This window comes from Dipodomys merriami, unplaced genomic scaffold, assembly GCF_024711535.1.
Source record: "Dipodomys merriami isolate MVZ:Mamm:240054 unplaced genomic scaffold, mDipMer1.0.p SCAF_203, whole genome shotgun sequence".
NCBI lineage: Eukaryota > Metazoa > Chordata > Mammalia > Rodentia > Heteromyidae > Dipodomys > Dipodomys merriami.
In genome coordinates, this window is record NW_027203416.1 from 1648862 (window position 1) to 1667509 (window position 18648).

Below are 18648 nucleotides of genomic sequence, written 5' to 3' on the forward strand. Positions count from 1 at the left end.
GGACCCTTTGGTAACTTCTAACTGCAATCTTTGGGGGGTGCATGGGCTTTGTGACTGAGGTCTGGGGGCCTGGAAGGGTGAGATGCTTGAAGGGGACTCAGCACCGTTAAATTATAATACCAATGGATCTTTGTGCCCTGGAACTGTCTACTCCCTTGGGCCTGGTTGGTGGCAGAGGGAGCTTAGGAGAGCCTGGGGGTGAGGCCTGCAGGGGGTGGCTCCCCAGTGGGACAGAGAAAGCAGCTGATTCTTGACCAGAGTTGAAGTTTTGGGTTGGGCATGGAACCTTAGGACCTTAATATCCTCACAGGACAGTTGTGAGAAAACAAGGGGTCAATACAGGGGGATCTCTGGGGCAGGGACAGGCATAGAGGGAGTGGTCATCAGATAATGTTCTAGGCAATTCTGTGAGCATATGACAGGAAGATACCTGGAAAGGGCTCAAATGGGGCCTGTTATTTATCGTGCCACAGGTATGGGATTATGAAACAAAACATGGCTTTCTTTCATCCTTACCCTGTCCACGTGAGGAAGGGGATCCTTCACTGTTCAATGTTGCAGCTGGGGAAAATGAGGCATGGAGAAGCGAGTTGACCTACTCATGACCCCCAGCTGAAAGAAAGCCTGACCTGACTTCACTGCCATGCTCCCTAGGACAGTGGGTGCTATTCAGTCCACTTCTTGTGGTGGGAAGTCCACTTCTTCTCAGTCATGGGGCTTGAACTCTGGGCCTGGACGCTGTTCCCAAGCTCCTCAGATCAAGGCTAGCACTCTACAACTTGAGCCACAGCACCACTTCCCGTTTTCTGGTGATTCTTTGGAGATAAGAGTCTCCCAGACCTTCCTGCCTGGGCTGGCTATGAACCATGATCCTCATATATCAGCCTCCTTTCTAGTTACCATTATAGGGCTTAAGTGTAATTCTAACTCTCTCTCTCTCTCTCTCTCTCTCTCTCTCTCTCTCTCTCTCTCTCTCTCTCTCTCTCTCTCTCTCTCTCTCTCTCTCTCTCTCTCTCTCTTTCTCTCTCTCTCTCTCAGAGGAACTCTTTCTCTGTCTCATACACACAGGAACTTGATGAATGGGTGCTGGAGGAGGTGTCCCAGCATCACCATGTGTGGCTGGGACCCAAGATGGCCCTCTCATTCTGGAGGTAGGCTGTGAGTCAGAAGCTTTCTTGCTCAGGCTGTTGAACTCACTCCCTCAGGTAAGCCCCTCTGTGCCTGGGCTAGACTGTGATAGTTATTCATTGTCAGTTCATCTGGTGAGTCCTTCCTCACTACCCTCTTCTAAGACAGTTAAAGGAAAGTGGATGTGGAGGCATCATGTTATCCAACTGCACAGCCGAATCAGGGGCCTCTGATCCTCACTGCCACCTATCTTGCCAGACTCTCATTATAAGAAAATGAATTCACTCTATGTCTACTTTGCTTTGTTGGGGTGTATCGTTTCAGGGAGGGGATGTGGTGTACAGAGGAAAGACCTCAGACCTGATACCTCCTGGGGGATATTTGTTCTGGTGACAGAGCCAAGTCATTGCTGTGGATAAAGAGGAAGCCGCCATCAGACTGACCCGGAACGATGCTCAAAGCTAGGTAGGCTGTTGAAGTATCAAACCCACTCATGTCTGCTTCCAACTCACAACAACAGGGATGCAGGGCGGGTGGCCCAGCACTGGCCCTAGGGAATTATAAATGGATGGTGGCGGTCAGGTGCTGCTGGCTCTAGCCTGTCATCCTCGCTATTCGGGAGGCTGAGGTCTTGACTCAGAGACAGCCCAGGCAGGGAGATTCTTATCTCGCATAAACCACCTCCCACCCCCACAAAAAAGATATATATGGTGTTGTGGCTCAATTTGTAGAGCCTCAACCTTGAGTCAAAGAAGCTCAGTGTGACACCGAGGCCCTGAATCCAAGCCCTGGGACTCACAAAAGAAATATAATAAATGAATAGTGGGCACCTGTTATCTTACTACCAAAAAGGATGGATTCATTCTTCTCTCTGGTACTTGTAGCCAAATGTAAGGGGCTTCCCTTGATGTTCCTCTAAACCTCTCCTCTTTATTATCTCTCCCAGCTTCAGTTGCAGGATAGAATTCAGATCATCCCACTTGATGTGACCTTATGAACCCTCCCCTACCCGCCTTCCTTAGTGTGGAGATCATGGATGTACTTACCATTGGGAGAATGAAGCACCGGAGAGATGGGGGTAGTTATCCCTGAAACTCATACTCTCACAAACACACTCACCTAGGCCAACTCAGACTAGCCTTTTCCAAAGACATTTTATCTCTTTGGATTAACTGACCTAGGAAAGGAACTTGATCTCCTGTAAATAACAATTTTAATTAGGGCTTGCTAGTTGACACGAAATAAACAGAAGCTCAAAAGAAAGGCCCTGGTGCTTATCATATCTTGCTCAGGCTCACGCCTGACCTACTGGCTCCTCAGTAGGCAGAGATCTGAGGTGCAAAGATTGAAGCCAGCCATAAGCTGGAAAGCAAGTGAGACTCTACTCTCCATGGAACCACCAAAATGTTAGAAGTGGAGCTGTGGCTCAAGTGCTGGATCATCAGCCTTGAACAGAAAAACTCAGAGAGACAGCTCCCAGATCCTCAGTTCAAGCCCACACAAAGAAATGGCCTCATTTCTTCCTCACAGACTGCGTGGGCCTCGAGTGCCCTCTCATGGAGTGTGATACAGCACCGGTCCCTGGGTAGTGCATCAGAGCCTTCAGAAATTGGGTGGTGAAAGCCAGGCTTTCCCCTTTGCGTGCTCTCAATCTACACCAGCCGGAAGGAAGAGCATGACAAGGCCGGCATTGTGTAGAGCTGAGAAGATCCCCCCACCCCTCTCCCCGCCAGGGCAACTAGAGTGGGCTTCTTAAAGGCAGCACTTGAAGGAGGTCTTTCTTAACAAGGAGGATCTGACAGGAAGCATAGAGAGTAAAGATGCTGTAGATAAAGGACAACATATTGGAGCATGTTCATTTCCAGCCAGGGCTGCTGGTGAGAAACTCAGTACAGATATACAAGATTGTTCCAAGACAGGCCCAAGAGGTCACATAAGAACACTATCCAGGATTAGGATTATGTCTTAGCAGTAGTGGGCTTGTCTAGAGCACAGGAAACTGTGGGTTCGATTCCTAGGTCCAGCATACACAGAAAAAGCCAGAAGTGGCACCAGGAGAGTGCTTGCCTCAAGAAAAGGAAGCTCAGGGACAGTGCCTGCGCCCCCAGGCCAAGCCCAAGGACTGTCAACATAAAACAGCACTCCAAGGGACATGGGTGATAGGTGGATTATTATACCCTGTAGTTCTTAGTAGATCCATCCATGAGTCATGTCTCCTTCTTTGACAGAGGGGAGATGGACACTCCTTCTGCTTTGGGCACCCCTGTAACTGGTTATCAGCAACCCTTCAAACATCTTCCACCGAAACTTGGAGAAGACGGCCCCAGAAATCATCAGGTACTGGTTGGGTGGGGCGAGGGGATACAGGCCCCAGAAGTCCTAGTGGGTCTGATCTGCCACAGAAGACCAGGCCATCGAGAGGAGGTGGATGGGAACTTAGAGATGGGTAGTGATGTGAAGGGGGCCCTTTAATGCCCATGTCCCTACCCAGATTCCGAGCCTCCCTGTCCCTGAATTAGATAGTGGAGTGACTAAGTTGTAGTTTGTAGAGGAGGACTAGGTGGAAATTCTAAAAATGAGACACCATAAGCCCTGCGCTGGTGGCTCACTCCTGTCATCCAGGCTGCTTGAGAGGCTGAGATCCAGAGGATCTTGTTTCCCAGCCCAGGCAGGAAGCTCCCATGAGAGTCTCATCTCCAATCTCCAACCAGAAGTGGCACCATGGCTCAAGTGGTACCACTGGCCTTGAACAAAAAATTATCATCTGGGACAATACCCAAGCCCTGAGTTCAAGCCCCTCTACCAGTAAAACAAGAAAGACAACCCTTGCTTGCAAGAGATGGTGAAGGAGTGGGGTTGCTGTGGTTGGGAGACCAGGTGCTGGCCTCAGTGTACAGACATTTCTAAGAACTCCTCAGGTTTTCCCGAGTGTGAAGTCATAGCATGGTGGGCGTTACCTTACCAAGAACTCCAGAGGTTGTGGCCTGTCTTAGGCAGGGAGTGGGCGAATGGGAACAGGGGTGGGAGGGTAGTGTTAATTATATTCTCTCCACCCAAGGAAGAATAGTTTTGGATGCTGATGTCAAAGTCTGAAGTGAAGGACTGCATGTGCCTTGTGGCCTGACAAGTTTGGTTTCCCCTGGGTGCAAGAAGGTGGCTGAAGTTGGGAGCTGCCATTGATTCACAACAGTCATCCTAGCTACTCAGGAGGCTAAGATCTGAGGATTATGGTTCAAAGCCTGCTTGGGCAGGAAACTCAGTGAGACTTTCAGAAAAAACTGGAAGTGGTGCTGTGGCTCCAGTGGTAGAGTGCACACCTTCAGCGGAAGATCTGAGGTCTGCAGGAAGGCCAAAGTTCAAACCCCATGACCTACAACCAAAGATAAGGTGAGTGAGTTTTCTTCATAGAGGTGTATACAGAAGGAAATGCCATGCTGTGTTATGAGCCATTCCAGATGTGTGAGAGACTCTTGATTTGTCTACATTTGGTCTGGGGACAGTAGTGCCATCTTCTCAGAGTTTGGGATGTTCAGATGCTCAGAGACTGCTGAGGCCTTGGGCTACCCACGTGTGTGTGTGTGTGTGTGTGTGTATGTGTGTGTGTGTGTGTGTGTATCATTCCCTCATCTTTCTCTGTCCACTTCCTGGGTGCTTGTCTGGCTCTTTCTGACCTCGGATGTTGACACTGCTCCATGGCAACTTTGCCTTTAGCCCCCATCAGGGTCTACAATGAGTCCTAAATTGTCAGAGACCTGCACATTCCAGCTTTTCTTTGGGGCCCAAGTCTGGCTGTCCATATCTTTGTCTGCCTCCAGGGGATTCTGGGTCTGCAGGGCCGGCTGGCATAGTTTCTCGCCTTCCTCTTGAGGTGGGGAGCAGGGTCAGTCATGTGATATCCTGTCTTTTTCCTCAGCTGGCCCTCTGGCGGCATGTCATACTTCTAGCAGTCTGGCAGTGGAATGGGGGAAGGGTGCTTGCCAGTGGCTCTGGCCAACTTAAGCTTGATAGCTGACTAAAGGCTGCCCAAGCAAGGTGGATTTGGGGCTACATGGGAGGTGAAGCCAAGATGGGTTGGAAGTATTGGTTGGTGTCTAGGAAATGTCAATGTACATTTCTGAAGGCAAGTATTTCTTCCAGCCACAGCTGGGCCTCTTAGGTACTTCTAGATAATTCTGGATGCCCAGAATACAGAGGCACAGACTTTAGATTCCAGGGCCTGGGAACTGGGGGATGAGAGACTGGTATGGCCAGTACCTCAATGCTCTGGGGCATTAGCCTTGACCTGGCTATGCTCCCCTTGTGTAAGGTCACTTCTTAACCCAGTGCTGGCCACACACCGGCCACTTGTGCTGTGGAAGTGGCAGGAACAGAAGTGAGATCTAGGAGGACCAAATTCTGGATTTATGGCCTGATTGGGGTGGAGGGGTGTCTTACAAAAATCTTAGAGCTGGAACTCAGAGCTTGGCACTGTCCCTGAGCTTCCTTTGCTCAAAGCTAACACTCTAACACTTGAACCACAACTCACCTTTCATCTTTTTTAGTAGTTTAGTAGACAGAAGTTTCTCACATATTTTCCTGCCTGGACTGGCTTTAAGTTGCCATCCTAAGAGCTCAGCATCTTGAGTAGTTGGATTGTTGGTATGAGCCACTGTCATCTAGCTGCAAGGATGTCTTTTCATACTCTCTTCTGTTCTAACAGCTGCCTACTTGCCCTGGCCGAGATCTCTGACCTCCATGTCAGCTCCCACCAGCCCCTGATTATATGGAGAATATAAACCTCAAACCTGATCCCATTTCTTTGTTCTCAGGGGAGGAGTTTCTGTTTTGTCTGAAGCCTGGGGTAGGAGGGGTAACTGTAGATGGGTGATCAGCTGGGAGAGAGATAGTCTGTTTTAGCCAAGAAGGAGTTTGGCCAGATGCTAATAGCTCATGCTCTCATATTCCTAGCTCCTCAGGAGTTTGAGATATGAGGATTGCTATTCAGAGGCAGCCCAGCTAGAAAAGTCTGTGAGACTCTTTTCTGCAAATAACCACCCGAAGCCTGGAAGAGAAACTGTGGCTCAAGTGGTAGAGTGTTAGCCATGAATGAAAAAAGTGAGGGAGAGAGCCCAGGCCCTGAGTTCAAGCCCTAGTACCAAGATGTGTATGAGAATGTGTGCATTCACACACACACACACACACACACACACACACACACACACACACACACACACAGGAAGGTGGTAATGATGAGCTGAGCTAGAACTGGGGGCAGTCTTGAGTCATATTCATAGCAAACTCTCAAGCCAGATCAAGTGGTTTCTCCCTAAGTCCTTCTTGGGCTGAGGGGTTGGGCCATGGCAGTAAGTTCCATGGAACCTGCCCCTCCATCCATGCACAGGGCCACAGGACCAAGGGAAGGACACTAGGGATGCTCCTTTGTAGTCAGCCTACAATTGCCGACCTTCATCTGCCCCCTTCCACCCCCTTGCACTGGTGAGGAAAGCAGTGGTCTGAGCATTGGGACTCCTGGGATAGGGACTGCTACAAGCAGCAGCCAGCCAGCTGTGGATTCCGGAGCCTACAAGCCTTTCATGAGCTTAACTCCACACCTCCCCAAGGTGTACCTGACAAACTCACACTCTTGTGATGCCCGCATGAGCAGGCATTACCTGGTGTGACATCTTGCAGCTTCTGCCCCTCCTGGCCTAGAACCATGGTCTGAGACATCGAATTACTGCTCAGATCGATGTTGCACCCAAGACAGATGCCTTTCTGATGAGCTCCATACCCCAAGGCTCGACTCTTCTCTGGTACTGTGGCCGATCTGTAGGCAATGGCCTCCAAACAGGCTGCCCTCAAGACTTGTAGGAGATCTAGATATTGGGAGACCCTCAGGGGCCCACTGGAAAATACTCTTCCTAGAGCCACAGAGTAAGACCAAGCAGGTTAGGTGTTGGTCATGGGACTTGAACTTTGGGCCTGGGCACTGTGCCCCAGCTCTTCAGCTTACCACTTGAGCTACAGAGCCACTTCTGGTTTCTGGAGGTTCCTTGGAGATCAGAGTCTCCCAGACTTTCCTGCTCAGACTGGCTTTGAACTGCAATCCTCACATCTCAACCTTCTGAGGAGCTAGGAGTACAGGTGTGAGCTACTGGGGCCTGGCTGATCTGGCCTTTCACCACAGTGGACTAGGAGCTCTTGAAAGCTTTTCTTTACTTTTTAGTTGCCAGTACTGGTGATTGAACTCAGGGGTCTGGGCTCTGGTCTCTTAACTTTTTCCCTCAAGGTTAGCTCTCTACCAGTTGAGCCACAACTCCATTCCTGGCTTTTGGTAGTTCATCGGCAAGAAGAGTCTCACTAATTTTCCTCCCCTGAGCTGGCCTGACCCACGATCTCTATCTCAGTCTCCTGAGTAGCTATGATTTACAGGGGTTGAGCCACTGGTGGCATTGGGCTAGAAGCTTTTCTTAAGCAAGAGTTCTTCCCTGCGTTTGTACTGACTCCTCCAGGCAAAGGAATTCTGAGGGTCAAGAACTGTGAAAAATAGGCTTCCAGCCACCAGAAATGGCAGGGGTCCGTGGTGAAAAGCCAAGCTATTCTTCTCCCCGGGTCCCATTCTGGGACCCCACCCTCTGCCCTGTGACTCAAGTACAAACCTTGGCCCAACCATGAAATATCCTGACAGACTCTTCTGAAGCCACAGAAACTTCATTCCACCCACACTACCTGCTCTACAGCACACCTCAAGACCTTTGCCCATGCTGTACCTTCTGCCTTAGGCTCTCTGTCCTGTATCCACATCTTAGAACTCCTGTGGAAATTTGGCATTGGTTATATCACCTCCTGGAGCAAGTCTTATCTTCTCTTATCCCTCTTTTTTTTTAATATTGAGTTGCAAGAGATGGCACTTGTGCAGGTTGACTGGCAAATGCTCAATCTTGATGTGTGTGTGTGTGTGTGTGTGTGTGTGTGTGTGTGTGCGCGCGCGTGCGTGCGCGCACATACACGCGTGTGCCAGTCCTGGGGTTTGAATTCATGGCCTGGATTCTATCCGATCCCTGAGCTTTTGTGCCCAAGGCTAGCACTGTACTATTTGAACCACATTTCTACTTCTGGCTTTATGGGTGTTTAACTAGAGAAAAGTGTCTCATATAGACTTCCCTGCTTCCAATTGGGATCCTCAGATCTCAGCCTCCTGATTTGCTTACAGAGGTGAGCCACCAACAGCTTCCCTCTACTCTACCTCTTACCTATAACCATTGCCCTCCTCAGTCCCACAAGAATATGTCATACCAGGCTCATTCTTTTTTCTTTTTGCCAGTCTTGGGTCTTGAACTCAGGGTCTGGGTATGTTCCTGAGCTTCTTTTGCTCAAGTCTAGCACTCTATCACTTAAGCCACAGTGCAACTTTTGGCTTTTTCTGTTTCTTTGGTACTGAGGAATGGAACCCAGGACTTAGTGTGTGCTAGGTAAGCACTATACCACTAAGCCACATTTGCAGCCCAAGGCTCACTTCTCATGGGAGTTATGAGGGTGGGATTTATTGGCATACCCCTTTTGGCATAGAAATTGCTGACTATTTAATATCTTTGCCAAGATTTGGGACCAGCCTGAGTCTCGGCAATGACGAATGATAAATGAGTGATAGCCACTAGGCCCCAGAGATCTAGGCTCACATCCTACAGAGGGATAGAGACTTTAGAGCCAGAAACTTTGACAACTCCTAAAGTCTAGGAACTGTGGTCTCCCTGAAGGCAGGGGCTGGCTGCTAGGTGTCCCGATGGGAGACTTCAGCCAGAATATAAGGCTTCAGTTATTAAATGGCAGAGAAGGATGCTTTGGTCAAGCTGCAGGCTCAGACTGAGTACTCTTCAGGGCTTGTCCCAGCTTGACCAGGTTGGGGGGCTGGCCATGGGCAACTTGATGAATGCCCATCATCCATACATCATCCATCCAGATACAGAGACATGGAGTTATTGCCTCCTTTTGGGGGGGGCAGTTCCAGGTTTGTACTATGAGCCTAGGCCCTGTCCCTGATCTCCTTTTGTTAAGGATAGTGCTCTGCCCTTGAGCCACAGCTCCATTCATTTTTTTCTTGTGATATCTTAGATATAGGAGTCTCACAGACTTTCCTGCCCCCACTGAATTCAAATTGGCATTCTCTACATCTCAGCCTCCTGAGGAGCTAGTATTACATGCAGGAGCCCATGTCTCCTGGGTTTCTTTTCTTCTTTTTGTTCTTTTTTATAATTGTAACAATCTGAAATCTTCGTGGTGTCATTCCAATAGTTTGCATTCAAAGTAAACTACCCAGGCCTGGAGTTCAAATGATAGGACTGCCACCCACAAATGGAAGGAGATCTTTCCTATTCATGGGAATGCTAATAGAATATTATCAAAGTAATAAACTTGCAGTTAATCCATGATTCTATTTTAGAATGCCACACAAAAATTATTGGATATATATATTCCATTCCAGCACCATGGTATAATTTCCCTAATGGAAAGCTATTGACTAATTTTTAATTAATACTTTTATAAGTATTCAACCGTGATACTTCATTAAATGGAGGCACTATTTAGTAATGAATAATTAGTAATTATATATATATATAATTTAATATCCTCACCTTCCTTCTCTCTGTATGCATATATATATATATATATATATATATATATATACACACACATATACATATCTATCTATCTATCTATCTATAAGGCACTCCTATGGCTTGATCACAGGTCCTCAGAACTCCTGGCAGCTCAGTTTGCCGGAGGCTGGTGTGCTAAGACTGTGACCCCGTTTATGGATTGGCCATTGAAGGCCTTGGGTTGAAATCCCAGTATGGCCAAAAATTTATTCGTGGATTAAGAAGCCAATTTTGACATATTTATTTTTTCCTTCTCTGAGAAAGTCCTGGATCTCTGTATGATGCATATCCATATGTGGATATATCCTATGTGATATGATGTAATAAAAATGTTATATGTATAATAATACTAAATAAATAAGGGTAATAAGCATCATATACAGTAAACCCATGTATGTAAATAGATCTCATATATTAATATTCCTTTTTCCAGTGCTGGGGCTTCTATTCAGGCCCTGAGAACTGCTCTGAATTTCTTGTCTTCAAGCACGGTGAGCCTTTGCCCTTCACCTACAGTGCCAGAGAGTTATCCATACCCTGAGTTCAAATACAAGGCCTGCCAGGAAAATGGTGCAAATTCCAAACCAAGGCTTTATTGTTATTATTATTATTATTATTATTATTATTATTATTATTATTATTATTATTATCATTATTATTATTATTAGCCAAGCACAGGACTTGCACTCACGTCTTGGCATTTCTGCAACAGTAGAACCTTGTATCCAAGGACCCGAGTTCAAATCTTGGGGCTGGCAAAAAAAAATAAAAATAAAAAGGAGAAGCATAAAACTGAGAAGTTCAAGAAGGTGGTTTTACTTTTGTTCCCTTTGTATTGTGACCATCCTGGGTCTAAATGACAAGTCCCAGAAAGTGTACATGACCTTGCATTGCTGATGTTTGGCAGGCTATTAAGGAAGCCATACCGAAACTGGCAACTTAGTTCTGCAGGTCGAATCCCGGGATTGCTACTAATGAATGGTGGAGATACTAAGAAACCCTTTCCCATATACATCCATACAAATGGAATGTTATAAAAATAACAATTAAGTTGGTAGTTAGTGTATGATTATAAAATTATACACAACAATTATACTACATTGACTAATTTTCAATTAATCCTTTATTATGTATTTAACCATGATAGTTAAAAAAGCAAGGAATAATTTAATTGCCAATAATCTGTAGTAATATTGTATATGCAATTTCATAGTATACAGACATATGTCTCTTGTTTTATGCATCTACATCTATCTATCTATCTACCTACCTACCGATCTATCTATCTATCTATCTATCTATCTATCTATCTATCTATCTACCAATCTACACATTTATCTGTTTATACACTTGTCACTACTGGGGCTCAGTGGTAGAGTGCTCGCCTAGTACATGCAAAGTCCTAGGGTCAATTCCTCACTACTGTGTGCATAGATAAATCTGGAAGTCGTGCTGTTGCTCAAGCCGCTGAGCACTAGCTGAGCATGAAAGCTTAGAGACTGTGTGTCAAGACTCTAACTCAAGACCCAGAAATGGCACCAAAAAAGATAGAATGTTCTGACTGCAACTATATAAGGATATCACTGCAAAAACCTCATCACAGAGCAAGCTTGCAGTCTGGTGCAGACAGTTGATGTCTCACCTGAATTAGCCAGAGGTAAACTGTTGCAACCCAGCTGCACAGAAGCAGATGCTGCTGGCTCGCTCACCCCTGTCATCCAAGATTCTTGGGGGCTGAGATCTGACACTGGTGAGTTTAAAACCCAGCCCTGGCAGGAAGTCTCCGAAACTCTGAGCTATGGCTCGAAGTGGTAGAGCTCTAGCCTTGAGCAAAAGATCTTAGGACTGTAACCAGGCTTTCAATGCAATTCCCGTGGCTGACTCCACCTCCCCCCCAAAAAACCCTCTAAATCATTAGATGTGAGCTTTGTGTGGTTTGTGAGGTGTTTCTGAAAGAATGTGATATTGATGAAAGCACCCTAATTCTAATGACATTGTGTGGGATACAGCTATGTGATGGGTCCTTCATGAGGTTTAGTGTGCTGAGTCCTACTTTCATCTGGTCCTTGTAAGAGCTCCACAAGTCAGATAATTGTGCTATAGAGTAACTTGAGGCTCAGATATGTCCCAACATCAGGGCCAAAATTATGTTTGTCTCCTGCAGACAATTGTTTGGGTTTATTTTTCTCGGTCATGAATCTTGAACTCAGGGCCTAACCCCTGACCCTTCCATGTTGGGCTCATAGCTAGCCCTCTACCACGTGGAGCCAAGGATCCCCTTGCAACAGAGTGCTACATTCTAGGTATCTGTAGCTGAGGTCTGTCATCCTGCCTACCCAGGAAGCTGATATATGATGATTTCTTTGGTTCCAAACTATCCCAGACACAAAAGGTCCCATGAGACTATAATCTCCTTTTCAGCACTTAGAAACTTGAACTGGAAGCTGGGCACTGGTGATTTGCACCTGCCATCCTAGCTACTCAGTGGCCTGAGAGTTGAGGATCACAGTCCAAAGCCAGGCTGGGCAGGAAATTGCTTGAGAGGCCTCTCTCCAGTGAACTACCAAAAACCTCCAGGGGTGCTGTAGCTCAAGTGGTAGGGTGATTGGCTTTAGCTGAAGAACTTAAGGACAGCACTCAGGCCTAGACATAAATTCCTCCAGCTTCCAAAAAAAAGAAAGAATGAAACCTGAAGTGGAGGGCTGGGAATGTGTCTTAGGTGTAGAGTGCTGTATGAATCCCTGGGTTTGCCTGTATGAATTCCTGGGTTTGATTCCTTAGTACCACATACTAGAAAAAGCCTGAAGTGACTGTGTGGCTTAAGTGATAGAATGCTATCCTTGTACCGGAGAAACTCAGGTCCAGTGTTCAGTTACTGAGTTCAAGCTACAGGACAAGTATATGCACACACATACCTGTGCACACAGACACACACACACACACACACACACACACACACACACACAGATACACACACACACATACACATACACAAACACAGATACCAGAAGTGAAGGTGTGACACCAAATGGTAAAACACTGAGCTTCAATTCTGAGCTCATGGTCAGCACCCAGGTCCTGTGTTCAACCCCAAAACCTAGTCATCCGGGGCCAAACTAGGAGAGGTCAAAGGTTTCAAAACTTGATGAGCATCACCAGCCCTAAATGACAGGGAGCATTGTGATATTACACATGTGCTTAGATTTAGCAAGCTTCCAGAAACCAAGGAAGCCACCGTTGCCAATAATGAATCACTTCATTAAGTTCAGCTCCCTTGTTTCCTGCCAAAAAGAACCTTGAAATAAATGTAGCAGGTTATTTCAACACTGGAACATAGTCTAACAAAGACATGATAAATGCAGGGAACTTGGTCTTCCAAGGGAGCTGGCACAAATGAAGGTTTCCTGTCAAAACAGCACTGGGGAGAGAGATAGCTTGGGGTATAAAGAGGCCTTTTTCTCCTGGCCTTTATAGCCTGCCCACACTCCTCCTCACTAATTGGCCTGGATGGAGTTGTTTATTACACAGCTGTACTGGAGTGAGGCCTTTTGTCTTCCTGTTCCAACAATGAGGCAGACTTCCTCCAGCACCTTGGGGTGTGCAGAAAACCTCAGGCTACACTGGGAACAGTTAAGGGAGCCCCGGAACATGCACTGTCTTGAAAGCACGGTCTGTGCTATGAAATCATTCTATTCAAAGCAAATATTCTAGCTGGATGCCTTTCATCATAGGGACTCTGGACCTTTACCGATGGAAATACATGCATACATACATGGGGAAACCTGGAGTTAGTTTTTTATTTTGCTTTTTTTTTGTCAGGTGCAGGGGTTTTATTATGAGCCTAGGCACTGTCCCTGAGCTCTTTTTGCTCAAGGGTAGTGCTCTTTCCTTGAGCCACAGCCCCACTCATGACGAGTTTTTATTACTTTGGTCTCTCAGAAATAAGAGTGCTGTGGATTTTCCAGTCCTGGCTGAATTCAAACTGTCATTCTCTACCTCCCAGACTCCTGATGAGCTAGGATTACAGGCAGGAACAAATGACACCTGGCTTTCTTTTCTTCTTGTTCTTTTTTCCATTGTGAGAAACTGAAATCTTCACAGTGTCATTCTAATGGTTTGCATTTTGAAGTAAACTGCCCAGGCCTGGAGTTCCAATGCCAGGACTGCCACCTACAAATGGAGGGAGATCTTGAGAAAGTCTTTCCTATTCATGTGAATGTTTAATGGAATGCTATAAAAGTAACAACTGAATTTGCAGTTAGTTCATGATTGTTTTATAGAAGGCCACACAAAAAGTATTGGATTATGTCTTCCAATTTATCTAATTTGTATAATTCTCCCAAGTAAAGAATACTGACTACTTTTACATTAATGCTTTAATAAGTATTCAACAATGATACTTCATTAAATGGAGGCATAATTTAATAATAATTCATAATATATATATATAATTTAATATCCTCACACTATCTCTCTCTCATATATATTGTAAACTACACATCTATTTATCTATCTATATCTATATCTATACACATATCTATATCTACACCTATATCTTTATCTATCAGCCACTACTATGGCTTGTTCCCAGGTCCTCAGAACTGGTTGGCAGCTCATTTTGCCAAAGGCTTTTGTACTACAACTGATCCTTTCATGAATTGAGCATTGTGGGCTGTGAGTTCAAATCCCAGCATGGCCAAAATTTTGTATGTGGAGTCACAAGCCAATTTTTACACATTTTTTCCCTTCTCTATGAAAGTCCTTGGTCTCAGTATGATGTATAATCCATATTCAAATAAATCAATGTTATAAGATGAAATAAATGTTATATATGTAATAATACTAAATAAAATAAAAAATATGGATAATAAATGTCATATGAAGTAAACCCATGTATGTAAATAGATCTCATATATGAATATTATTTTTTTCAGTGCTGGGGCTTGAATTCGGGCCCTGGAAACTGGGCTGAAATTCTTGTCTTCAATGACGGTGAGCCTCCTCTCCCCCACAGTGCCACAGTTACCCAGACCCTGCGTTCAAATCCCAGGCCAGCCAGAAAAATGGTGCAAATTCCAAGCCAGGGCCTTATTTTTTTTTTGGCCAGGCCTGGGGCTTGAACTCAGCTCGTGGTAACTCTTCCTCACCTTCGATCATCTTAGGTTGGGGTACAGCCTCTGGAACCACAGTTCATCCTGATATCCTAGGATCCAAATTCAAATCTTGGGACTGGCAAAAAAAAAGGTGCTGGGAAGGTAGCTCAGTAATAGAGTCCTTGCCTTGCATGCATAAAGCCGTGGATTCAATTCCTCAGTATCACATAAGCAGAAAAAAGCCAGAAGTAGTGCTATGGCTCAAGTGGTAGAGTGATAGCCTTGAACTGAAGAGTTGAGGAACAGCACCAAGACTCAGAGTTCTGACCCCAAAACCAAGAAAAAAAAAAAAAGAAAAGAGAGGGGGGAAAAAAGGAGAAGGTTAAAACTCGGAAGTATCAGAGGCGGTTTTACATTTTTTTTTCTTTGCATGGCAAGCAGGGCTTGGAAAGTGACCTTGCACTGCTGAATTTTGGTGGGCTATCTGGGAAGCCATAGCCCAAAGCAGAAACCTAGGCCTGGGGTGTGAAGCCCAGGACTCCCACCTATGAATGGTAGTATATCCTAAGAAATGAATTCTGATATACATCCTTATGAATGGAATGTTGTAAAATAACAATTACATTAGTGTATGATTATATTATAAAATTATACACAATAATTATACTATATTGAATAATTTTCAATTTATACTTTGTTATGTATTCAACCATAACACTTCAATACAGGAAGGAATAATTTTTGATAATTGTTAGTAATATAATATATATAATTAAATAATATACAGACATCTCTGTCTTGTTTCATACATATATACATATATATACATACATATATATATACATACATATATATATGTTACAATCTACATATCTATTTCTAAACTTGTCATTTCTGGAGCTCAGTGGTAGAATGCTCCCCTTGATGTATGAAGACCTGGGTTCAATTCCACACTATTACATGCACAGAAAACCCGGAAGTAGTGCTGTCAAGCAGTTGAGCACTGGCTTTGAGCATGAAATCTTAGGGACTGTGTCTAGGCCCTTACTCAAGCCCCAATACTAGAACCAAAAACAAGGTAGAATGTAGAATGTTCTGACTGCAATTATAGAAATCCAGGATTTCAAATACCTCATCACAGAGCAAGCTGGGAGTCTGAAACTGACGGTTGTCATGTAACCTGACTTAGCCAGAGGTCAATAGCTGCAGCAGAGCATCATGGAACCAGACAGCTGCTCAGGGGGTGAGATCAGACACTGGGGGTTGAAAACTCAGCCCTGGCAGGAAGTCTGGTAGACTCTGATCTGTGCCTGAAAGTGGTAGAGATCCAGCCTTGAGGAAAAGATCTTAGGACAGTACCTCTAACCTATGAGTGAAATCCCTGAGGCTGATGACTCTCCGCCACAAAACATTCCTCTAAACCATTAGATGTGAACTTGTGCTGTTTGTGATGTTTATCTGAAAGAATGGTGATAGTGATGAAAGCACTCTAATTCTAATGACAGTTTGTGGGATATAGTTATGTGATGAGTTCTTCCTGGGGTGCTGGGTGTTGAGTATTTCTGGGTTGTCCATGGGGTACTGAGTGCTGAGTCCTTCACAGGGTGCTATGTGCTAAGTCCTTCACGAGTTGTATTCTTTCATCTTGTCCTTATAAGAGCTACACAAGTAAGATGAATGTGCAGATGAGAAAGTTGAGGCTCACATATGTCCCCAAGGCAGGGCCAAATTTATGTATGTACTAAACTCTAGTGATTTGTCTCCTGCAGACAATTGTTTTGATTTAGGTTACTCCATCATAAACCTTGAACTCACAGCATAGATGCTGACTTTCTTCTTGGGCTCATGGATAATGTTCTACCATGCTGAGCCAAGGACCCACTTGCAGCAAAGTGTCATGGCTTAGATGTCTTTAGCTGAGGTCTATCATTCTGCCTGCTCAGGAAGCTGAGGATCTCATTTCAAAACTATCCCAGATCACGGTCCGAAGTCAGCCTTGGCAGGAAATTCCTTGAGATGGTTATATACAATAAACCACCAGAAAGCCTGAAAGGGCATTGTAGCTCAAGTGGTAGTGTGCTAGACTGAGATGAAGAGCTCAGAGATGGCATCTAGGCCCAGACTTCAAGTCCTCCAACTTACAAGAAAAGAAAGAAAGAAACCTGAATTGGAGTGCTGGGAATGTTTCTTAGGGGTAGACTGCTTTGTGTGTGTGAAACCCTGGGTTTGAATCCTCAGTACCACATCCCTACAAAAAAATCCTGAAGTGGCTGTGTGTTAAGAGTACTGTCCTTATACAGGAGAAACTCAGGTACAGTGGATAGGTCCATAGTTCAATCACCAGGAAGGTGTATGCGTGTGTGCGCGCGCGCACACACACACACACACACATACACATACATACACACACACACACACACACACACACACACACACGGAGGCATCTTTGCCAATAATGAATCATTTCATTCTGTTCAGCTCCCTAATTTTCTATGAGAAGGACTGTTGAATTAATGGTAGCAGATTTTTTCAACACTGAAACATAGTCTAACAAAGACAGGATGAGTGTAGGGAACTTGGTCTGCCATGGCAGGTGGCACAAATGAAAGCTTCCAGTCAAAACAGAGCACAGGGGAGAGAGATTGCTTGGGGTTCAAAGAGGCCTTTTTCTCCTAACCTTAACAGCCTGGGCACACTCATCCTCACTAATTGCCTTGGATGAATTGTTTGTTACCCAGATGCACAGGAGTGAGGCTTATTGTCTGCCTGTTCCAACAATGAGGCAGATTTCCTCCAGCAGCCTGGGGTATGGAGACCCCCTCAGGTTAACTGGGAACAGTGTGGGGAGCCCCGGAACATGCACTGTTTTGAATGCACACTGTGCTAAGAAATCATTCTATTCAAAGCAAATTTCCTAGCTAGGTGCCATTCTTCATAGCAACTCTGGATCTTCACCAATTCAAATACATGCATATATACACAGACACATGGGGTTACTGGCTCTTTTTTTGTGGCAGAACCTGAGGCTGGAACTGTGAGTCTAGACATTTTCTCTGATCTCCTTTTGCTCAAGGAAGCATTTTGTTGTGTCTTAAACCATTATTACCCTAAGTTGGGATGCAGCTTTTACACCCACCCAGGGATCCTAGGACCCGAGTTCAATTCCTAGCACTGGCAAAAATACAGCAAACCAACAAAAATGGATGATGAAAAACCAGGTAATTTTACACAACAGGTTTGTTTTTGTTTACTTAGCACTGTGACCCTCCTGGGGCTCAATGACTTGGCTTGAAAATTGTATGTGACCTTGCATGGATGAAGGCTGGGGGGCTGTCAGTGAAGCATCAGTCCAACCCAGATACCTATGCCCTGAGATCGAACCTAGGCCTGCCACCTACACAGGGCTGAAGATCTTAGGAAACTTGTTCCTATCTATAGGAACACTAATAGAATGTTTGAAATGTGCTAACTGAATTACTAATTAGATAGTCATTCCAGTATAAGATTGTATGCAATAAATATAGATCATTGATTAATTCTTTATTAAGTGTCCTACCATGATTGATTAATGGAGGCATAATTTTAGACCAAATAATTGGTAGTAATAGAATATGTGAAAATAAGATATAGACATCACTCTTTATATAGGGTTATACACTAGAATCTACATAAATGTCTGTCTCTCTCTGTATACCTTTGTAGATGCATACACATATGTTAATACACACACACACACATGCACACACACACACTGCAATCTAAACATCTATCTGTTTATATATTGGCCATTC